General features: G+C 40.0%; 1 long non-coding RNA gene across 3 annotated transcripts; it reads right to left on the bottom strand.

Moving 5' to 3' along the window:
- Positions 1 to 1,564: 1,564 nt before the first annotated feature.
- On the bottom strand, positions 1,565 to 25,075 carry LOC131408239 (uncharacterized). Of its 3 annotated transcripts, none has more exons than XR_009220731.1 (4): positions 24,725 to 25,075; positions 10,778 to 10,920; positions 8,693 to 10,357; positions 1,565 to 4,026 (listed from the first exon to the last, which is right to left on the bottom strand). It is a non-coding gene; the product is annotated as an uncharacterized LOC131408239 (long non-coding RNA). The 3 variants fall into 3 exon arrangements; XR_009220730.1 differs by having other exon boundaries at positions 1,565 to 9,213; positions 10,305 to 10,357; positions 24,725 to 24,945; XR_009220729.1 differs by having other exon boundaries at positions 1,565 to 10,357; positions 24,725 to 24,941.
- Between the last annotated feature and the right edge of the window lie 203 nt (positions 25,076 to 25,278).

Here is a 25,278-nt window from a genome sequence, read left to right as displayed (position 1 = left end):
ATTGCCAGAGTACACTGGGTGCGAGAAAAGCCTTGCAAGTCCTCCCCCACCAGCCCCACTCAGCACCTCCACTTGCACCGGCTCCTCTCCTCCACTCTGGCCAGATTCGCTCAGAGTGGTCATGCATTGGCTCAACAAGCTTCAATGAGCAGCAGGCCTCATCAGATGAGGAGCTGCACTGCTGATTCAGCTTCCTGCTGACATTTCCCATTCATCCTCCTTTCCTTCCTCCTTCCCTTCCTCCCTGATTTCTGCTTTGCCTTCATCTTCTAATAGTGATTGAGGATAAACTCTTTGACCAGACCTGGGTCAGGCACTGGGGGTGCCTACACATTCCTCTTCTCTAGAAGCTTGTCGTCTATGGCAACAGACATAAAACAAATAATTACGTAAGCAATTAATTATAACTGTGATGAGTGCTCTGAAGCTATGAAGAAGTGCTGGGAGTAAGAGAACATATAACGAGATTCTCCAAGGGGAAGAGCAGAGGCTTTGCTGAGAAGAAGACATTTAGGTTGAAACTTGAGTGATAAGTAGAAATTCATTAGAAGAAGGAGAGGCTGGGAGAGGAGTGTGGCAGAAGAAACAACATGCACGCAAGTCTCAAGCATGGAAAGAGCTTTGTGGGTTAGTTCAAGGATCTGAAAGAGACCAAGGTGGCTGGAGAAAAGTAAGCTGCAAAGAGAGGCAGGATTTTCTAAACTGTGAGAAGATTCTGGGCTTTGTCTAGAAGAATTTGGAAGGGATATGTTTTTAAAAGAGAATTTCCAGGTCAGATTTGCATTTTTAAATGCTCTCTTTGACCATAGTTTGAAATATAGATTTGGAGGAGGTGGCAGGTGAGGTGGGAGTGACACTGGATATGATACAGGAGGACCAGTTAAGGAGGTTATTATGGTAATTCAGAAAAAAATGATGATGAAGATGCTCCTGATGAAGGTGGAGGATAGTAGGTTAGATTCAAGTGCAGTAGTGGAGACGGAGAGAAGTAGAGAAACTCCGGTGGTAGATCACAGAACTTGGCAATCGATTAGACTCTAGAGGGCAAGAGAAAGGGAGGTGTCAGAGATGATTCCCAGGTTTCTGGCAAGAGCGACTCCTCCTCCTCCACATCTCCCCAATATGCTGTCTCCATCGCTCTTCCCAGCTCGTCAAAGAAATAGAGTGCAGGCAACCCATAGGATAGAATATTGGAGCATTAATGCTATTTTTGTACAGTAAAACCTGGAGATAAAAATCTCTCAACTTGTTATATAAGAAGTGGTAAATGTCAGGAGATAGATTTGCTCCAAATTCAGGGCTTCCAATTTGTTTCTGGTTAGGCCTGACACCTGTTCTCTGCTCTAAAGAACTTCTGGGGAGGAAAGAGCATCCTTTTGACCAACTTGCGGGACTGTTTCCCCTGGAGAGACAAGAATTCCGTGTGGGGGCTGCAGGGAGAAATAACCATGCAGAATTTATTTTGGATTTTAGGTAGAAAAAGATTATGCTGACTTCAGTTTGAACATTTCTTTTTTGTTTTTTTACAATTGAGATATAATCTACATATTATACAATTCAGCCATTTAAAGTACACAATTCAGTAGTTTTTAGTGTGTTCACAGAGTTGTGCAACCATCACCACAATCAAGGTTAGGGTATGTTTATCATATCAAAGAGAAACCCCATACCCATTGGCAGATATTATTTATCCCCAATCCCCCAGTTCCCCAGTCCTGGGCAATCACTCACGTACTTTCCATCCCTATAGATTTGCATATTATGAATATTTCATATAAATAGAATCATACATTATGTGGTCTTTTGTGTCTGGCTTCTTTCACTTACTGTAATGTTTTCAAAGCTCATCTATCTTACAGCATGTACCAGTACTTCATTCCTTTTTTTTGCCAAATAATATTCCATTATATGGATGCACTAAATTTTATTTATCCACCCATCAGTTCACGGATATTTGGATTGTTTCACTTTTTGGCTATTACGAATAATGCTGCCATGAACATTCTTGTACAAGTGTTTTTTAGACATATGTTTTTATTTCTCATGGGAACATAGCTAGGAGTGGAATTTCTGAGTGTTTAAATGTTTCTTAAAGGCAAAGATAATGTGTGCTTTTGAGTCATGTGCCTTTGAACAAAATTTGCTAACATATCTTCAATAAGAAGATAAAAAAGTATTGCTAGGGAGTCTGCAAATAAGTTTTAAAAACTGAAAGAATGTACCTGTAAATATGCCTATTTGCGTGCGTGCGTGTGTGTGTGTGTGTGTGTTAGATAGTTACAGCCATAATGCTGAAGGAAGGCTTAAGGAAGCAATATGTAAATAAATGCTAATTAGTATAGTGTGAACTCAGAATCTAAGTATAAAGGTAAAAGATTAGTAAAGAGGTCCTGGGATTGAGATAAATCAGGGCCTTGAAGGTCCCATTGAGTTCACTTCCATCATTACTTACTGACTCAATGCCCTGAAAGAGCTACTGCAACTTCAGCCATGCCCTGGTACTTGCAGGTCAGAGTGGGAATTTAGGAAAGACTAATCTAGCTGTCCAAATGTCACGTAGCTACAAAGGTGCTTACACTCCGCCCAAAACCATTGGTAGTTGACGGATCAATAGGCAAACAGTGACTCTACGTGCACGAGGGACTCTGCAAAGAGGCCACATGAGCACACCAGGAAGGAAGACATACAGCAAAGTGGGAGAGGACAGCCAAAGATCAAGGTTAGAGCCAGAACCTCTACAGAAAGAAAATAGCTTTCTCCTTTCTGAAGGGATAGGGGCTAGGGACTTCAGAATAAACACGGGGCAGACTCCTGTTCCCTCAATGTTAGAGGGAGAAAAAGACCCCTAGAGAATGCCACAAAACAACTGCCATCTTATATGAGCACATCAGGGCAGGAAGGCATGACCTCCCTCAGAACAAGAGAGTGCCTGGGCTGCAGACTCTCAAGGGCCTTTGGAAATGGAAGTTGTGTCAAGGATCACTTGACCAGGCAGAAGACTGATGTGCAACACCCTGTCACCATGTGGAGTGAGGACCAGAGATTTGCAGAGTCCCACATCTCCTGCTTCTCATCAACGGTGGGCACTTCTGGCCCTGAGATCCAAACTTGGAAGGTTTCAGAGGGAGGAAACACTAACTTCCACTGGTTTGCATTAATCATCCTGCAGGATCACATATCCAAAGACGGCCATTTTCTTTTTCCATCCAGAGAAAGATCCAAGGGGAGTTTGCATGATCTCTCCTAACTTTCTGCTACCTTCTCATTGCTTTTGCTCCATATTTTATGTACCTAGTTAAAACTAAAATTAGTCAATAGGTTCAGGACTGAAGGCTCTTAAGCTCCCTTCTACAGGACTATAATTGGGGACCTTGGCATATACAGGGTCAGGAACAGTAGATGGTGAAATTCTTCAAATCTCAGAACAGGGGATGGAACCAAGACACCAGGCACCATGAGAAATACGTGTTCAGGCATGATCAAAGAAAATAACCTGTAGTCAATTACCTACTTAGTATTCAAGCTTCTGATCTCCTCATGCAGATATGGACCAACTGGTTGCCTTATATCAGGCTGGAATGTTGATTCAGGCCTCCTCAGACTTGTCAGGGAACTGAGAGGAGTCCTGACATCAGGAACAAAAGTGCTTTCAGTTCCCCAGTCCCCATCTTATCACACTCCTGGGATTTCACTTCATTTCACAGGAAGTCTTGGGGCACCTATGAATTTCAAAAGTCCCAGCCATGATTGGGCACAGCAGGACAGACAAAGATGCACAGAGTGTCCTGGTAGACTTGCTGGACTTTGAGCCAGCACCAAAATCATGGGCTGACAAGCAAGGTGCTGACCTCCTCAGAGCCTCATGGTGTTGGGGGAGATAAACAGGAGACGGCCTCCGATACTTACAACTCTTGGGAGCTGTTTCTCCACCTTTGGCCACCACGTTTTCCCCTTTCTCCAAAGTATTGTCTCTCAGTAAATTAATTGGTTTCTTTCTCAAGTTTTGAATCATAGGTTGTTTTGCAGCTAGTGGATGGAGGGAGGAGGAAAAAAATCTGTTACCAGCTCAAGTACATTTTGCTCTGTTAATCAGCATTTTAAAAAATTATCTTTTTCATTCCATAGAGAAATTGGCAGAAGCTCCCAACTGTTTTGAGAAAATGTAACCACCAGACCATCTGGGGCTGACATTTTCAACATGGCAGTCAGGAGAGCTCATCTCAGGAGCTCCATGGGCAATAAGGAGCACGTCTCTTCTGCAGGATCACTCAGGCACAGTAAGGGCAGACAGAAGCCGTTTACACAGAGGCAAGCTGAGAACCGAGCCCTCTGCCCTCCCAACTTTCCTTGGGCTCTTTCTCCGGATCCTCCTCCTCCCAGAGATGCAAGCTCTCTGACATTGTATCTTGTAATATTAGTAATGGATGTTGACTCAGAATATCAAAATGCCCTCCAAGTTTGAAGATCCACTTTTGTTAAATAAAACTTAGAACCACGAGAGACTAAAATAAAAGCACATATATATGTTTATATGTGAAGCAAGAGTGATTGTTCAGCTAACAAGACTGGGGAATTAAGATTTCTTAATAACTAGGTGAGCCAAGGGCAGTTAAGGGAATTACAAAGAACAGCTTAGAATCACTGGTGTGTCCCTCCAGGCCTCCTAAACACTTGCAGAGCCAAAGTCCATCTAACAGTTATTACTGCTGCTGAAGTCAGATGTCCCAGTGCTACAGACCTTATCCTTATTAACCACAAAGCCGTCCTCACGAGTGCCAGCTAACCCAAGTCACGACACAGATGACTGACCACCTCTCTTAATCACTTTCCAGGCAAAGCCCTACAACTCTAGTCATTTAGGTTCACACTGCACACCTCACACCAGGTTAAGCATTCTTTAACCAGCCACATTTTCCGAAAAGCAAGAACTTTCTTTGTGTTTATCTTTGTCACTAACATTCATCTTTCACACCCAAAATATAATTGGGACCAGAACTAGATGATTCCTGGAGAAAGTCCTTAAATGTGTGTTCAGTGTACTACATCTCACTCACCCACCTCTCTCGGTTCTTGTTCATAAGGCATTGGCCACGAGGATATAAGAAAAGACCAGAGTAAATCAAAATAAACTCGAACAGAAGTATCATGTACATACATTTCCATGTGGGGATGACAGGGGCTGAACCCTAAGGTAATAACTGCAGTTTATGATTAGAGAGCAATTCTGTTCAAAACCTATTTATTGGGTATCTGTCCCATGCCCAGGACTGTTCCAAGGGTTAGGAATACTGAGACATCGTCTCTGTCTTCAAAAATCGACCATCTAGGCAGGCAGACTCCAAGACAGTCAACATATCAGTGTGATCAAAGTGTGAAAGAAGCATGTGCAGCAATGAGCAGGTGACTTCCTGGAGTAAGTGATGCTCCAGCTGGCTTTTGAAGGAAGAGTAGGAACTGCTCAGACCAAGAAATAAAAGAGGAGAGATCCATACAAAGGGAAGACCACGTGGAGTGTCTCAGAGGTGCTAAATAGCATAAACTCCAAGAATTGACAAAAAGCTAAAGAAAAGAGTGCACGTGGAAGAGTGATGGAAAAGGAAGGCAGACAGGCCAAAAGAACAAATTTGGGAGGGCCCTTGTGTCCTAAAAGCGAAGGCATTGAACAGTATCTACTGAGGTATTTGAATATTGAAAGCAACAGTGAGCCATCGAAAGACTTTTCAACACCAGAGTCCTAAGCTCAGCTTTGGATTTAGAAAGTTCGTGCTAGCAGCCTGGGTGAGGGGAGATTCTAGATGGGCAGAGAGCAGAAACTGGAAAATCAGTGGTGAAGCTACATGGGAAGTTAGTGTGACAATCAAACAGACCTGGGTTGAATCCTCCATGACCCTTTCTAATCAACACCTCCCCTCACTCTAACCCCTGGAGATCACTTATTTTCTGTCCCTACAGTTTTGCCTTATCCAGAATGTCATATACAGTCATAGGCTTTTTGAGTCTGAGTTCCTTCACTTGGCATAAGGCATTTGAGATTCATCCATGTTGTTACATGTGTCAGTAGTTCAATCCTTTTTATTGCTGAATAGCGCCCCACTGTATGGATGTAACACAGTTTATTTATTCATTCTCCAGCTGAAGGACGTTTGAGTTGTTTCTGATTTTTTGGAGATTATAAGTAAAGTGGCTATAAATAGTCACATACAGGTTTTATGTGAACATAGCTTTCTTTCTAACTTGGGAAAATACCTAGGAGTGGGATTACCAGGTTGCAGGAATAAATATTTGTTTAATTTTATAAAAAACTGCCAAACTCTTTTTCAGAGTAACTATAATATTTTGCATTCCTACCAAAAATATATGACAATTCCAGTTGCTCTGCATCCTTACCAGCACTTAGAATTATCAGTGTGTTGCTATTGCTGTTTTTAGGCAAAGTAATAAGGACATAGTTGTATCTCATTGTGGCTTTAATTTGCATTTTCCTAATGACAAATGATGCTGAGTATTGACTATTTTTTGACTGGAAACATTGGTTTCTCACATAACAGGTGCTCAGTAAATATTTGTTGCATAAATAAATCAATGTCTTCATTATCATCCTCCTTATCATCCTCATTCCTGCAAGAAGAAATGAGAAATTGAACCAAAGTGGTAACAATTGTATAGAAGAAATATTAAGGAGAAAAAAGTAATAGATCTTCATGATTAAATGTGGGGTGAATGAGAATGTGTCTCTCTCCAGCTTCTGAATTGGGCAATTGGTCGATGTGATGCCAGTCCATGAGACAGGGAATGTAGGAAGAGGAGCAAGGCTGGGAAGAAAGATGCTCATTCCAGTTTTGGACATGGTGAGCCTAAGATAACCATGGGGACATCAAGTGGATGTGTTCTGGAGGCCACCAGAGGGGTTTTGTCTTCTTGTTCACTACTGTACTCCCAGCCCCTATAACAGAGCCCAGCATGAAGGTAGCGGTGTAAATTAGGGGATTAAAAGCATATCTTGTTTGGTATATATACTTTCACATTTCTCACAACACTCCTGTAATATAAGCTATAGCTAAGGAGGTGCCTTTCAGAAGATTGACTTTCCCAAGTTCACAATGTTAACTAGCAATTTGCCAGGACTTGAAACTCATACTTGCTCAGGGCCATTTTCAGCATTTACTGCAAATTAGGAAAAAAATGCCAATTAGGTGCCCCTTCTGGGCAGATGCCACTTCCTGTCTTTGATGGGGTGCTGAGCCAGATCACGTAGTTTGCCAAGCGGAGGATAGGCTGGATTTCAGCTCCTCCTCCTGCTCAGACAAGGGCTCTGTGCAGGGTACAACCACACCTGGGGACTTTGCCTCTCATACGAACTCCTGTGGCTCTTCAACTACATCGTGATGCTTCTAATTCCACTGGTCATCAAAAACGAGCCTGCTTGTAGAAAGCCAAGCCTCGCTTACAGACTCACACAGGTTATTAACTTAGACAGAAGCAAGTATCAACTTACAAACTTCCCCAGGTATAAATATATCAACTCTAAGTTATGTTTGGCTCACTTTTGAGGTATTTTATGATCATTAACAATTTCATAATGCCTTTCAAGTGCAAAAATAACAGGTATGTTGAATATGGTACTAAAAAGAGGCAAGTGGATACAATGAAATGAAATTTAGATTTACACTGATGGATCAGTATTCATTGCTTATAAATATCACATTGGATTTACATACTAAATTGTCTATAAATAGAGGAGCTTTTGCACATGCGTATATAAATTAACATGATTATATTATATCTCTTACAAATCTGTATATAAACTTAAGCTTTATAATAGGGCAAAAGACCTTGTCAGATTTTTATTTCCTTACTCACTTTACCTTCTCACTCTCTCACATTAGGGGAGGAGGCAGTTAACAGAGAGCTGGGACCACGTGAGTGGGGAGGATGGCTGAAGAGGAGGTCAGAGGGAGATATGCCCCAGCGAGAAGTCCTAACTCCCCAACACCAAGGACCCTGACCCGAGAGAGAGTGGGTCAAAAGCACAACCCCCAGGTGCTGGGAAAGTCATCAGAGAACCTGTCCTGGTTTTTGAGATGCCAACAGTTCCTGTTTTAAAGATGGTGGGTATAGAATAAAGGAAGAGGTGACAATAAAATAATAATAGCTAACATATAGGGCTTACTTCTGTCATGCACTGTCCCAAAAGCTGTATACATACTAGCTCAATCTCCACAACACTATGAGGTCTGTATTATTAGTAACCCCATTTTGCAGATGGGGAAACTGAGGCACCGAGAGGTAAAGATTGCATACAGCTAGAAATGGCAGAATCAGTATTCGAACCAGGCAGTCTGTGCCAGCATCCCTGCATCAGCCCCTGCCCCATTCTACCTCTCAAGAGGAGGCATTTGTATCCACATATGTATATATACCGTGATGGATTTATATAAAATCACCCCTGAGGAAGCTGGAAAGATTTATGAAGAACAAATCCTGCCCCCTCACTGTGCCTTGAAGAAAAGGAAAAAAAATCTCCATTTCATCTGCTGCATGGAAGAGAACCTTGTGATGCTGGATATCAAAGTTGGCCCTTACACAAGGCAGAGCACGTCAAGGAACAAAACGAGGACCATCCTCCAGTCAAACAGAACAGACACAAGTGCAAATTCCAATGACCTCAGCGACAAAGAAGAAATTAACTCACCCACTGCCAGCCTGCTGTTCCTTGACAAGGGGCTCTCTGTCGCGGGGAGGAGAAGCACACCCTCGAGGGCCAGGCGTGGACGCCCTCCAGCCTGGACTTGAGCGCTTTCTGGAGTCAAAGACTGGCCCCTTTACACAGCCGTTCCCTCCCTTTCTCTCTCATCAGAACGTCTGACTCCTGCAACCTCTGTAACATAAGGAGGGACATCCTGAGCTTTTTTAATACAACACAGCAGGCGGACCTCATTCTTGGGATATGGAAAAATAAAGTCTCATCAGCAAGAGGCCCACTTTTGGGCAAATGCAGAGACTATAGAGGGTTATATGTGATCCAGCGGTTGTTCCTTTAGCACTTCATGCTGAGTGGATGATCTAGTCCACTCGGCTGCTGCCTCTGCCTGTCAGATACTCCTCAACAGAGATGGGCTTTCCCTCCAAGCACTTGGCATGCAGTCCAGGAGCTGCAGTACTTCAAGTTAAAGGCTTCAAGTTCTTTGCGGAGTCCAAACATAGTTGATTACCCTGAAATGAAAGGGCAGGATCCAGGCCTCTGAAATGGCCCTGAGTCTCAGCCTAACGCAAACCTTTGGGCCCAGATGAGACCCGAACTGGTGCCTGGGGCAAGGAATTCCTCCACCTACTCCCTCCTGGGTCAATATCCAGCCAGTAATGCTGGGCTGTGTTGAGAAGCTTCTCAGCCTGAAAGTCTGTCCAGTCTAAAATCTTGAGGGGATGGGAATCTTGGGGTCTGTGTCTGGTGAGTGCTCTCTTCCTAGTGTGCAGCATTAGATATTAACTCTTTCCCTATGGGTCTTTCCTATCAGACTCCCTGCATCCAATTAAAATGCTGTGAAAGCCAGCCCTTAGGACATACTCAAAACACTCAATAGCTCTCGAGTCGCAAAGGGTATAATTCCCTTTTCTGTCAAAATGCCAGACAAGTGGGTCAGGGCTTGGGCTGTCTGATTCTTGCTCAGCCACTGCATTCTAACAACTCACCACACACAGGGAAAGGAGGACGAGGAGAGAGGGGAACAGCACAGAATAAAGGTTTTCCTGGGCAGGAAGGTTATCACGGTACCAACTAAATTGACCAATCCAGTCATCTGCCTCCAGACAGCATCCTGTATCTCAAAAGTTTCAAAATATTTAAGGGATCTGCATAATTCCTAAAAATCTCCAGGAATGGTGAGCCCTTGGCAACCCACGTCAGTGGTTTCTCAAAGGATATTCTGACACTCGTTCCCTTTCAGTAGGAGTTGTAGCCACCCAGATGTTCTGCTTTCTAACATTTATAAACCTTAATTGCTTTTGCAGCCCACTCAACCCTGGGGTAGAGAGGGGAAGAGAAGCAATCTGACCTGAACATCCCAGAGGGTTAGCAATTTAGGAAAATGGTAGCTGGATTGTGTCCAGGATAGGTTTTCTTTACCTTTCAGCTATTCCCCACCCCTGAGACACAAGGTGGGACAGTTTATGGCATGTCAACTCATTGAATACTGCCATAAAGAAACCCAAGAAATGCTGACACTCCAATAATGCCCTTACAACAACTCATATCTAAAGCTCCTTTATTTCTTCCAGATGCCACATCGAACATGAAATCAACCAACCTCTCAGAGGTCAAGCCCTGCATTGCCATTCTTCAGCAGGAGATCAGAGCCTGCTAAACGATAGAAGTGCAGAGAGTTAGAGGAGGAAGGAGGTCTAGAAACCAAAACAAACTGACCAGAAATAAGTTTTTATGTGTGACTCTACATATATGTGTGTATATGCTGAATCAGGATCTTTTGGGGGATTAGAAAGAAGACACAAGATTGAGGAGATAGTTCCTCTGCACGGAGCTATGATTCCTGAGATTCTGGGTCCCATTGACAATCCAAATTTTCCTTACCGACTCCTTTTTCCCCTTTCTGAAAATGGATATAACTTTTTGACAGGATGTAAGTCAGAGTAATGCCAATCACAAGTCTGACATTCCCAACTTAGCACTAAAAATGTAGAAATTTATATTACCTGACTGCTCCTCTGAATTTCTTCCTGTCTAAGCTCTTTTTCCCCAAGGAAAAGTAAGTTTAAAATTTACCTCTCCTATCCAGCTTTTACTTAGGTCACATGAAGAAATGTCTCTGCATCCAGTTTCCCTCTAAGTGTCCTTAATACCTCACGACTTAGCAGCAGCATCCTTCAAGCCTTGTCTCTCTAAGTGCTTTACGGGAAAAAATAATCCTGTTAACAGAGACAAATAACAACAGAGGAAGAGATAAATGAAGAAGTATGAGGCTGAGATATGAAAGATGATGGGGAGCCAATGAGGTAGAACTATGCAACAAGGTGATCACAGGTTTCAAAAGTAACCAAGTAGGCTCTGATCTCAACATTGAATCAGAGAATTCCAGCCCCTGAGAGTGATCAAGTAATCTCAGAGGGGTAAAGTCACCAAAAGTTAGGATACTAAGGCTTCTCTCATTCCTGGAATACAAGATGATGATGTGGTAAAATGAACAAGGCTTTGGCAACAGACAAGCCCAAGTTTGAGTACAAGTCCTGCCACTTGCCAGCTGAATGTGGAAGTCCCTTTGTGACTCCTGGTCTGTGCTTCTAGAACCCCCACAATGAGATCAGGGTGCTGGAGAGACAATTGGTTCACAGCAGGTGAGACCAGTTCCCAGATTTACATCTTTCTACTGAGTGTGATTCATGAGAAGAGACTTCATGAAACTGTAGTGCTAAAAGACAGAAGATACAGGGAGAATGGTAAGTTCATCTGCTTCCCCATCTCTCTCTTGATTCCACCTTTCCTCAATGACTTCTTCCCCATGTGCTCATTTTGCCCTTTGATTTTGTGACATCACAATGGTGCCACATTTCCTTTCTCTCTTTCTCACCTCCTCACAATCTTCCTCTTCCCTTATTTTGTATACTCTATGCTTTTGTTGTGGCCTGCCTCCAAAATGACCCCTACCTAATATTCACACTCTTGTGTAGTCCTTTCCCCTCCCAGAAGGAAGAGGGCTGAACTAAGTAAGCTAACAAGAGATTGCAGACATGATAGTACATGACTCCTGAGGCGAGGTCATAAAAGCTGTGAGGCCTCTGCTTTGCTCTCTCTTGGTTCACTGACTCTGGAGAGAATCCAGCTGACATGTTGTGAGGACACTTATGAAACAACACTATGGGGAGGTCCGCATGGCAAGGAACGGAAGCTTCCTAGGAACAGCTTATGTGAGCAAGCCATCTTGAAAATGGACCTCTAGCCTTGATCAAGCCTTCAGATGGTGACTGCAACCCCAGCCTACAGCTTGACTACAATCTCCTGGGGAAACTTCAAGCCAGAACCACTCAGCTAAGCCACTCCTGGATTCCTGACTCGGAGAAACTGTAGGAGATAATAAAGGTAGATCGTTTTAAGCCAGTAAGTTTTTGAGTAATTCGTTACAAAGAAACAGAAAGCAAATACAGTCTCCCATCATATGCATCATATGTTTCAGCTTCCTACCACCATTCCCTATTGATTCGCTAGCCATATCACACTAGGATCCCGAACTTGGTACATTTATCTCTGGGACAGAGTCTTCAGAACTTGTAGCATGGCTTCCATTGACTGAACATTTTTCTTTCTCATTCGAATTGAATATTCCACCAAGACCAAATTTCTTTCCTACAAACAGACTCACTCCAGAAGCCCTTACATTTGATTAATGCTATGCTATATGGTTTCTTAGGGATTTTTATATTCAGTATCTGCTTCAACTTTTTTCATAATTTTGTGGGGTAGGAAGGGAAAAATGTTAGTCCTATTTTACAGGCAAGGAAATTGAGGCCAAATGTATTTTCCACAAGAAACGGCCCTTGTTTAAACCTAAGCAGCCTCCTTATTTTCTTCCTGCTCATAGAAGATTGAGGGTCTAAAGACCTTTTCCATACTGCCTCTGTTCCTTAAGTACAAGCTGACATATACCTTTAAAAAATGTATAGTCTTCCTGTATATCAAATTATAATCCACTCACTGATACAAAAGCATAGTCCTTTTTTCTCTGAGACAGCCCCTTTTCTGCACTGGTCTCAGAGTCATAAAACTGTGGAATAGTGTTCCTAAGGTTCTTAGATGACTTTTTTCTGGTTTAAAGAGTCTATAAGGTACTCCCCTTAGATTCTTTTCTAGCAAACAACGTCTAAGACGCACAGAATATTCTTAGAAGACCTACTAGGCATGCCCTTAACTCTTTATGAGTTCTCAACAAAAGGTCTTATAGCCTTGAGACTTACTCTGAAACAATAATTTATTCATAATGCCCTCGATTTTATCTCTTCCCCGAGGGTATTTCTAATTTGAAAAGCTTTTGTTGGGAGAGACTGGGAATGAGAAGTAATTTTATTTTTGAACCCATTAAGCTGGGGTTCATTCACATTTCTTCTAAATTCTGCTGAAAACTAAATGCTTCCTCCTTTAGTTCATCTCCACTCATATTTTATAATAGGCAGCTAGCAAAAGCCAGTTGACACCTTTTACATTCTGCCTGCAAGTCTCTCTAGCCAGATCCATGAGTTCATTTGGTACTCTTTCTCTTTCCACATTATCACAAGTGACAGTGCCATCAAAATATCTAGCATATATATATATACATATATATATATATAAGTATGTGTATATATATGTGTGTATATATATATATATATATATAAAGTGCTCCTTTTTATCTAACCTCCAGCAATATTTTCTTCTGTCTTTCAAGCCCTCACCAACAGTCTCTTGGAGGCCTCTTCAGATTTCACTAACAGAATCTTTCTGGATGTTCCAACTTCCAGTCAGTGCTCAGTCTGAGAGCAAGTGCCACATGCTTGAGGTTTACGTTATAACAGCACCTTGCTTTGAGGCATCAAAATTTTGTTCCAGTTATCAACTTGTGCTTTAAAAACTATTCCAAAACTTACTTGACTTCAAGACTTACTATAAAGCTACAGTAATTAAGACAGTGTAGTATTGGCCAAAGAATAGACAAATAGATCAATGGAACAGAAAGAGAGCCCAGAATAGACCCACATAAATATAGTCAACTGATTTTTGACAAAGGAGCAAAGGAACGACAATGGAGAAAAGGTAGTTTTTCAGTAAATGGTGCTGGAACAACTAGGCACCCACACGCAAAAAATGAATCTGGACATAGACCTTATACTCTTCACAAAAATTAACTCAAAATGGATCACAAACCTAAATGTAAAATGAAAAACCATAAAACTCCTAGAAGATAACACAGAAGAAAACCTAGATGACCTTGAATATAGCTGTGACTTTTTAGATACAACACCAAAGTTACAATCCATGAAAAAAATAGCTGATAAGCTGGACTTCATTAAAATTAAAAATTTCTGGTCTGAGAAAGACATTGTCAAGAGAATGAGAAGACAAGCTACAGACTGGGAGAAAATATTTGTTAAAAAAAATCTAATAAAAAACTATTATCAGAAATGGACAATGAACACTTAAAACTCAACAATAGGGGGCCAGCCCGGTGGCGTAGCGGTTAAGTTCACGCACTCCGCTTCAGCAGCCCAGGGTTTGCAGTTTCGGACCCCGGGTGCTGACCGATGTGCCGCTTGTCAAGCCATGCTGTGGCGGTGTCCCATATAAAGTAGAGGAAGATGGGCACGGACGTTAGCCCAGGGCCAATCTTCCTCAACAAAAAGAGGAGGATTGGCGACAGATGTTAGCTCAGGGCTAATCTTCCTCACACACACACAAAAAAAATCAATAAAAAAGCAAACAACCTTATTAAAAAATAGGCCAAAGACTGTAACAGACATCTTACCAAAGATATACAAATGGCAAATAAGCATACGAAAAGATGTTCCACATGGTATGTCATCAGAGAAATGCAAATTAAAAAAAACTATGAGATATCATTACAAACCTTTTAGAATGGCCAAAATCTGGAACACTGACCACACCAAATGCTGGGGAGGGTGTGGAGCAACGAGGACTCTCATACAGTGCTGGTGGGAATGCACAATGGGACAGCCACTTTGCAGGACTGGCAGTTTCTTACAAAACTAAACATACTCTTACCATAAGAGCCAGCAACCACGCTACTTGGCATTTATCCAAAGGAGTTGAAAACGTACGTCCACGCAAAAACCTGCACACAGGTGTTTATAGCAGCTTTATTCATAATTGCCAAAACTTGGAAGCAACCAAGATGTCCTTCAGTAGGTGAATGAGTAAATAAACTGTGGTACAACCAGACAATGAAATATTATTTAGAACAAAAAAGAAATGAGCTATGAAGCCATGAAAAGACATGGAAGAACCTTACATGCATATTACTAAGTGAAAGAAACCAGTCTGAAAAGGTTACGTACTATGTGATTCCAACTATGACATTTGAGAAAAGGCAAAACTAAGGAGACAGTAAAAAGATCAGTGATGCCTAGGGTTTGGGAAGGGGAAAGAATGAATGGGTGGATCATAGACGATTTTTAGGGCAGGGAAAATGATACCATAAAGATGAATGATATCTTAGTGATATATGTCATTATACATTTATGCAAACATTTATCCATTATACATTTGTCCCAATCCGTAGAATGTACAACTCCAAGGCTACCTATAATGCAAACTATGGGATTTCAGTGATTATGATGTGTCAATGTCCATTCATCAATTGTAACAAATGTACAACTCTGGTGGGGGAAGTTGATAATGGGGGAGGCTGTCCATGTATAGAGGCAGGGGTTATATGGGAAATCTCTGTACTTTCTCCTCAATTTTACTGTAAACCTCTAACTGCTCTAAAAAACATATAGTCTTATAAAAAAATTATCCTAAACTTAGTGACTTAAAGCAACAATATGTCATTATCTCTCATGGTTCTGAAAGTTGATGGCTGTAGTCAGATGGCAGTTGAAAGTGGAGTCATCTGCAAGTTTCTTCACTCTTCGTTTAGCACAGAGGACTGGAACAGCCACAGGTGTGTTAGGCATCTCTCTCCCTCCATGCGCCGTTTCCACATGGCTGTATGGGGCGTCCTCAGATCACGGCTGGCTCAGGGCAGCTGGACATCTTGCGTGGCGGCTGGCTTCCCTCAGAGTGATCATTCTAAGAGGTCCAGACAAGCTACCACACCAAAGGTTCCCACACTTTTTCAGTCCACAGCATCTTTAGTGTCTCAGTATCTTTTTTATAATGCTCTAGGCCAAAACAAATACGCACCAAACAAAGGAAAAAAACCTAATGGCTCATTTATTAACTAGTTACATCAAAAAAGTTGAGACTTTTTATTTCCTAATAACTTAGTAGCTATTTGAAAAAAACCTAAACTGAGAGAAAAAATATTTTTATTTCATTCTTAACTAAGTGCAATCACTTACTAATGGTACCCATGCACCTGTTGGACACCACACAACTTACACTTGGAGTCAGATTGGAATCAGATCGCATGCTACCACATGTATTTCCTGTTCTACAATGATTTTTGTACAATACTTCTTTTTTTAATCACATAAACCACTAAAAACCAAGCCTCGCAAAGATATGAAAACACCAAAATGAATGTAACATGCTGTCGAAACTGTGAACTATCTTGAACTAATAGTTTTTGCAGTGTCTGATAGATGTCCATGTACTTTCCTCAGAAATTTAAAGTAAATCGTGGTGCTCCTGTGAGTTTGGGGCAGCACCCCAAGGTGCCTCAGCACAGAGTTTGGGCACCACTGCACCACACTAATCAAATCCTGAAACTAGATGAGGAATTTGAGGAAACAGTTTTCATTGCACCTCATCTTTAACTTCTTATCCTTATCTACCCAATGCACGGCCAGGCAAACAAACACTATTGATTTGGCTCTACTTTGGCCAACAACGGTAAGACATGTGAGCAGAAAGGTAAAATTTGAGGTAAACTTTCGGTGTCTCTCCTGTCCACAGGAGTAATTCTAAAACATGTTCAGGAAGTTACTGTTTATTTCCACACCACTTAGAGATAGCATTAAGTTCTTACATCTTTGAATTTCTATACCCAGTTTCCTCACAGAATGCTTAAATCAGTCGTATATATTCAACATATATTTATTGAATGAATGAATGAAGGAATGAATAAATAAATAAATAATAAAGTGGATACAGACATCAATTGAGAAAATGGAGGGGAACTTCCCAAAAGAATTGTATTAGTTTGCAACCATTTGCTTAGAAATCTCCTCAGCTAAATATCCAAGGTCATCAATTACAATTTCTACTCTCGAAAAAAACACTAGAAAACAATTTGGCTAAGGTCTTTGCAACTTGTTCCTCATTTCTGGCTGAGACTTCAGCAGAGTAACCTTTAATGTCCACATTCCAAGTAACAATCTCCTCAAGGCAATCTCAGCTTTTCCTAACACTGCCTCAAAACTTTTTCAGCCTCTACCTATTACCCAGTTCCAAAGCTAATTCTACATTTTTAGGTATTTGTTACAGCAGCATCTCGGCACCAAAAATCTTTCTTAGTTTGCTAGTGCTGCCATAAAAAAGTACCACAAAGCAAGTGGCTTAAATAATAGAAATTTATTTTCTCACAATTCTGGAGGGTGGGAGTCCAAGATCAAGGTGCCAGGAGGTTTTGTTTCTCCTGAGGGCTCTCCCCTTGGCTTACAGACAGCTGCATTCTCCCCGTGTCCTCACATGGCCTTTTCTCTGTACTTGCTCATCCCTGGTGCCTCCTCTTCTTATAAAGACATCGGTCTAAGGGATCAGGGCCCCACCCTGATGACCTCATTTAATCTTAATTATCTCTTTAAAGCTCCTACATACAAACAGAATTACATTGAGGCTAAGGCTTCAATATATGTAATTTAGGGGAAAATAATTACTAGCCCATGACATGAATATATTGGTGTGGGAGGGTGCCCTGTGCCATTTCCTCAGGAGATTTTTCTTTTGAAGCATAGGTTCTTGATTTTGTATGTATTGGTTTCTGGGGGTCCTTGATCCCCAGAAATTACATGAAAAAATATCATGTGTATGAACTTTTCTAGAGAGAGAGTCTATATTTGCTGTTCTAAACCCTTTATGCACCATGGAAAGTTTTTTAAAAAGTGCTAAATCCGGTACTCAGAGGTTCTGATTTAATTCCTGTTGGATGAATGTCAGGCATGGATATTTTTGTAACATTCTCCATTTGATTCTAATGTGCACCCAAGGTTGAGAATCACTGGTCTAAAGCCTTCCTATTTAAATTGTGGTGTGAAGACCTGTAGCATCTGCATTAGCCAGACACTTACTAGAAATGCTGAATTTCAATCCACACCCAGACCTACAAAATCTCCTTTTTAGTATGTTCCACAGGTAATTTGTGGGCTCACTAAAGTTTGAGAAGCACTTGTTTATAGTTTTTCAGAAACCATGAAAGAGACTCTGACCACAAAATTTTCAAAGCACTCAAGAAATTTTTTCAGTATGTGATTTTAGGGTAGTTTACATAGCCGTCCTTGTTCTTGTGTTATTGGGTATCCACTGTTTTAGAGACAAGGTCATGTTAGGGCCAATTACAAACAATTAATTCATGAAGTTACAGTACAGTGAATTACACTCTGGCTCAACCACAGATTATCTGTTACTCATCACTGCAACCATTACGGATAATTGCTCAACAATCAACCGCAGTTGATCTGCATAGTATTTACCTTAAAAGATCCAAAGAGCTCTTAATAAAGAAGACAGTAGTTAAGCTGTGTTAATATTGAGAAAAAGAAAAAGAGAAAAAGGTCTGGAGAGGAGAGTAGGGAAAGATGGGAGAAAATGAGAGAGTGGAAGAAAGACATAGTATTTCATTGTCCTGAATATTTCATTGTCCTGAATATTAAAATCTCAGGCCTAATACCTAAGACTTTCAGTTCATGATCCTTGACCTCTACCAAAGCATGACCCCCATCATTCTTATGGTTATTTTGAATAAATAAGGATGGGATTGGATCAGAAATGGGGAGCAGGAACAAGAGAAAACTCCTGTGAAGAGGGGTAAATTATCAGATAAATTTCTCTGGATAAGTTAATGGATGAATTTCACTGGATAAATTATTTTGTAATGATAACAATAAGAACCACGTAATTTTCTGCCTTTTTAGAAATTAATTTCAAAACTCAATCCATCCAACAAGTCATCAGATTTGGATGTGTATTTTTAAACTACTATAAAATTTTTGTATGACACTACATGTAGAGTAGTTTTAGCTGAGTTTTACGTTTGCAGAAGCCAAGACACATTTACACTTCCAGGTCACCTTTTGCACTCAGTCGCTTTTGAGGAATGACAGGTTCCTCATTCATTCTTACTTTCTATGTATCCACCATCCTCATTACAACCCATAGATATTGGTCCTAGACTACCAGTAGAGGGTTCTTGGAATCAAGTTTGAACCTAATCTCTGCCCTTCAGAGCTGATAATCAAGCAGAAATACCAGATGGACCAGAAATGATGGTAAATAAATAAATGAACAGATTTAACAGCTGAATATGTAGACAATACAATTCTATGACTATCAAAAAGACTTCCTTTCATTTTGAACTTTACACAATATCCACATTAAGGTTTTCATCTTAGCAGTATTCATCTCTGACCATCAACACAGTCAGTAAACACTAATTTTTAAATATGCCTTTTTATGAGGCCACCTAAAATATTTGGCATTATTCAGTACTGTTGGGGGAAGAGGGAGAATCTCCTTCTGCCCTTTCCCTTAAGGGTCTTATGGCTGGCCAAATAATTAACAAGACAGGTTAGCAGGAGAAAATAATACCAAGTTTAATAACATGTATACATGGGAGAAAGCAGGGACACTGCGTTTCTCAACACAATAGCAGAAATTCTCATCTTAAATACCATGTTCAGCCAATGACAGAGGAGGATGTTGGGGGTGGGGGGAGTCAGTTATAGGAGATTACCACTAAAGCACAGTAAACAAGAGTAAGGTTATTATGCAGATTTAAGGCCTCACCTTCCACATTGATAAGCCTCTACAACTGAGGCCATCCCCACCTCTTCCCAAAACAGAGAGGGAGATACCTTTACAAATGGAGATTTCCCTCATAAATGTAAATGTTTGTCTGGCAACTCCTTGCAGGGCCATCCAGAGAATGTGGCCAGAGAGACAGAACTTCTGATAAGATGGGCTTGTTTGTGTCTTTCCTATTGTAACATTTATCTTACATTATCTTTACAGCCATCATGATAGATCTGTTCCAGCAAGGAGCCACCATGTCAAATTCTTTAGGCAGTTAGTGGGGGAGGTCAAATGTCCCTCAGAGAAAACAATCAAGGTAAAGAGATATATTTCAGGGTGGCCAAATCTTGATCTCTCACAGTCCTGCCTTTGAAACTAAAAGTTTCACTGTCCTTTTGAAACTTAAAGAAGTTTTATAGTCTAGAAGCTGAGTTGGTAGGTTGTTTCATCTCATTGAACACATTTCTTAGTCTTGATAATAGATCAGTTCAATTAAGTTCATTTTAGGAGGTGGTAATGCAGGTGGGCTCTCAAGGTTATGCCTATATTATGGAAGCAAGCAATCAAGTATTTAATAGAAGCATTTCTATGTAAACAAAAGAAAAACAAGGTTAATGGTTGGAGCACGTTGTAAAGCAGTTTCTGAGTTAGAGGACAGCCAGTTAAGAAGATTTTTAGATATCAGCGTCAAAGCATCTTTTGCAGTTTAAAATGTCTCTGATGATGTCATCGGGTAATCTCTTAAGTTTATATCAAGTCCATCAGCTTCAGTTTGTAAGGCTTCAGGAAAAAGGGCAGGTTCAGTTTTCAGTGATTCCAAACGAAAATGATGGAAAAAAATCAAAAACATTAGTTTGGACATCTGTAGCCAGATATTTCAGGAGACTAGAAGAAATCAGGATCCAGTCCAGTCAACAGATATAAAACGAAAACCTCAAAAGACACTTAACAAAACTAGGATCTAATATCCGCAAATGTACACTATAGTATTTAATGAAATATAATTTTTTTTAAATCACCCTCATTTTTATCAAAGATAGCCAAATTAAAACTAACTAGTTTGCAAAATAAGTCTAGTTCTAATAGAGTTGGCCCAATTATTTACATAAGTACAGCAAGAATAGCAATTGATCACATAGGCTCTTTTAAATCTGCTTTGCTGGAACTTTTTATAAGGAATCTCACATTGAACTTCAAAGGCCTCTCGAGGCCAGGAAAGCCAAGCCAAGGATTTTGTCATCAAACTTTGCCTGCAATACCTACAGATTTGGGTGAATTTTTCTCTTCCGAGGTTCCCCCAAAATATTTTGAGGTTCCTTGTACCTGCCAGATAAGTGACATTCTTTACTTATCCTGGTAAGTGCTGTTTGGAACATAAGGTACCAGGCCAATATTTCCACGTGGCTTTATTCCATAAAGTCCAATCTTTATTCCTCAAAAGCTGTATGGTTATATCGCAAATATGATGTTCCAGTCACAGCCTTGGTAATATAACCAGTGTTTCTAATTGTGTCCTGTTATAAAGAGAACAGATTCTTATTGAACTTATACAAATAACTATATTGCCATGAAAACAACAATATTCAGTTACTAAGAGTTTCCAAATTTGAGGGCTCAGATAGAGAGAAAAAGATAAATATTTCAATTTTACTTACAAAAGTATCATTTACCAAATTGCTATAAGTCATAGCTAGCTCAGGAGAAAAGAGAAAAAGTTTTCTTTAACTCTGAAAAAACAAAACGTTAAAAATTCAGCAATACTTCAAATGAAAAATCATAAAAATTATAATAATCTTTATCAGTTCATTTAGTCCTGTGTAATCTATTTTTGATCCCAATCTTTTTGTTAGCAGCTTCATGAAGTTATCAGTCTCTCTAACAGATTTCTGTAATTTCTTACCAAGTTTAGTTTTATGATCAGAAAGTTTGTCAGAAACCTGTATTCCAGTGTAAATGTCAGAGTCCTTTCTATGAATTTTTCTGAAGTTGAAACATATTGTAAAAGCATTAGAGTGTGGGAGATCAAGATTTAGCCACCCTGAAATATATCTCTTTACCTTGATTGTTTTCTCTGAGGGACATTTGACCTCCCCCACTAACTGCCTAAAGAATTTGACATGGTGGCTCCTTCCTGGAACAGATCTTCTATCATGATGCCTATAAAGATAATGTAGGATAGAGGTTACAATAGCAAAGGCACCAAGCCTCTTTTATCAAAAAACTCTGTCTCTCCCTGACCACATTATCTATAGATGACCCCAAAAAGAATTGTCCTCCTGCCCTCTGAAGTCCCAGGCCACTGCCCACCCCCAACACGCTCCTCGCCTTTAGCTGCAATACTTAAGCAAGCAGCTTAGACAGAGGGACGAGTTGCTCATTTCTGAGTTTCTCCCATGTATACATGTTATTAAACTTGGTATTATTTTCTCCTGCTAACCTGTCTTGTTGATTATTTAGCCAGCCATAAGAACCTTAAGGAAAAGGGCAGAGGGAGATTCTCCCTCTTCCCCCGACAAGAACAAAGAAATAAGTCTGTAAACAACAAGACCTCAAAATGGCAATTGACAAAGAAATTTGGTTAATTTTGTGACATAAACACTTTAAAATAATAATAACCAGAATTATGACTGATAACCAGCAGAATTTCAATAACGTTATACAATTTTAAAACACCTATGTCAATAACGTTTGCCCACAAAATAACACCTAAGCAGGCTTATCATCACTTGTCTGACAACACGTAATTTAACATACTGAATAAGCCTAATAAGTTTAGTATCTTTTTCTTTATAGGAAGAGAGGAAATTTCTTTGAGAAGTTTCAGGGCCCTTTGAAAATTCTCAAAGTAAAAAAAAGACTTTATTTAAGATATGAATTTTGGGGAGCTTGTCAAAAATATAAAAGTGTAAAGCAAACAGAACATTAACAGTCTAAAAAGCCTTAATAGATAGACCTCAGTCTTTTGAATGTAGGAAATTATTTTAACAGTTTTTTATTTTTCTGTCTTTTAGGTAGACTTACCCAAAGGTAAAGAAAAATCTTTTATAACCTCTTTATCAAGTTTAAGCAAATTATCCTTTTAAGAGAAATAAGACCAAATTATAATTTTGAATCAGCTTACTTCTGATATTAAAACTCATTTACGTAATTAAATTCATTTCAATCTTAGCCAACTTGACCATGCAAAAACTCCTTTTCCAGAATTCCTCTTCTACAAACTTTCTGTAACTTCCTTTTTACATTCAGAATTTGTCCCATGTCTTTCTTTTCCCTCCTAGTACTTGAGGACAAATTTATCTTTCTTAATCAATCAAACAAAATATTTCCATTCTTTGTACCTTCTTTATGCATCTTACTTTCTTTGTACACAGACATATTTTTCTTAATTTTTTAATAGCTTCAATCACATATACTAATTAGAAATTTTAACCCTTAGAAAACTTAATTTGTAACTAAATACTAAGTAAACAATTATAAACTTTCTTTTACATTAGTATCTTGTGGCTTGGAAAATTTATGAACACTTCATAACTTTTAGAAACATGTTACTTCATAGTACAATCTTTTAATAAAACACGTTTACCAATAGACCCAAAACATCTTTTAGTTTTCCTGTAATGAAAAGCCAAAAGTAGACAAATGTACACTTAGCAATCAATGTCTAATATCTTATTTGGAAATGATGATTCTCAGTGAATTTTTATCATAAAATTTAGCAAAACTCTCAAGTTTTAAGTTACCAAAAAGAGTTTGGAAGCTGTAACCACCATAACACATAATTATTGTTTAAAGTTCATCCAACATTCATCTTTTTCACAACTATTTAGTTACTTATTTCCAATAATTATTTAGATTGCCTACAAGACTTCATAAGACTTCAGATAAAATTAGTCATCATTTAAATTACTATTTTTGTTAACCAGTTCTGTAATAGAAATAACATCAGTTTTTTTCTACAAAATTTCATGTAAATTTCATCACCTCTTATTCCTTTAAACGTAGTTATCATTAAGATTTTTATCAATAGGTCTTGGTCTTTTAACTTTGGACAAGGGAAGCATTCCCAGTCAGACATTTTAAAACATACTCAGGCAAAGTTGATGTAACCTCTTTATATAAAATTAGCTCAAACATTCTAACCTTTATAATCTTATCAACACTTACACTTTTACATGTTCTCAATTCAATTGTAACCTGAGTCAAGATCTTAAGGCTATTCAAATTTTTCCTTTCCTTTTTTGGCCTTTTCTTAGGTACCAATTAAATAATTATGTGAGAGCTCTCAAAACAATTTTTTTCCCCCAATTTAGAAGTTTTTCTAATTAAAAGGATCCGTCGTCTGGCCGTTGACGAGTAGGATCTTCATTTGTATATTTATTCCAATAGTGACTCTATCCAATAAGCCTTTTTAAGGAAAGACCCCGAGGTAACTTTCCACGCTTAGAATAAATCTTTACCATGGACGCAAGAGGCGTCCCTGGTGAGGGCGCAGATGATGTAGCCCCCGGGATCCACAGAATTTACTCCCAAAGATATTCAGCACAGGCGGTAAGGATGGTGTCTCCGGTCTCCCACAATAGTGTGGGACGCCTCCAGTCACAGACCCGCTCATCTGTGACACTGGGAGAAGGTTAAGACAACAAAAGCCCTTATGGACTAGGCCCTTTATGACAAACTCCCCTGAGAGCTTGGCACAGCCAGACAAAGAGACAGTTCGGAACCCCAGTCTACTCGACTGGCCACCAAGGGGCACCCCGGTAAATGCACCTTCCGTATGGTGGAGACCAAGGAGAAGATTCTCACTGGTCACAAAGCCAAGTTTTCTCAGGACACAGAACAAGACAGAGACTACTCTGGGAGGAAAAGGGATCAAGATCAAAACCAAGAGTACTCTACCAAATTTAAACCAAGAGTCACTAAGAGCACAAGAAACTAGTTTCCCAAATATTTTCTCTTGCCAATCTAAATTTAGAGAGAGAAAAAATTCTCACCACTTCCTTCCGCCGGACTCCGCAGATAGAGATTCCGGGAGGCTGACGTGGTAAGAAGTCTTACCTTTTGCCGGCTTTCATCAGGCGTTCCCATATCTCATCATCTGCAGTAGTCCAGGGAGAAGGCAGGTCTTCCAGCCAGAGAAGGCAACTTGCCAGCCAGTGTGGCTCCTGGTGACTACGCCAAAACTGTCGGGGGAAGAGGGAGAATCTCCCTCTGCCCTTTCCCTTAAGGGTCTTATGGCTGGCCAAATAATTAACAAGACAGGTTAGCAGGAGAAAATAATACCAAGTTTAATAACATGTATACATGGGAGAAAGCAGGGACACTGCGTTTCTCAACACAATAGCAGAAATTCTCATCTTAAATACCATGTTCAGCCAACGACAAAGGAGGATGTTGGGGGTGGGGGGAGTCAGTTATAGGAGATTACCACTAAAGCACAGTAAACAAGAGTAAGGTTATTATGCAGATTTAAGGCTTCACCTTCCACATTGGTAAGCCTCTACAACTGAGGCCATCCCCGCCTCTTCCCAAAACAGAGAGGGAGATACCTTTACAAATGGAGATTTCCCTCATAAATGTAAACGTGTGTTTGGCAACTCCTCGAAGGGCCA

Source organism: Diceros bicornis, chromosome 7, assembly GCF_020826845.1.
Source record: "Diceros bicornis minor isolate mBicDic1 chromosome 7, mDicBic1.mat.cur, whole genome shotgun sequence".
NCBI classification, from domain to species: Eukaryota; Metazoa; Chordata; class Mammalia; order Perissodactyla; family Rhinocerotidae; genus Diceros; species Diceros bicornis.
This window is presented reverse-complemented; position numbering and strand designations above follow the sequence as displayed.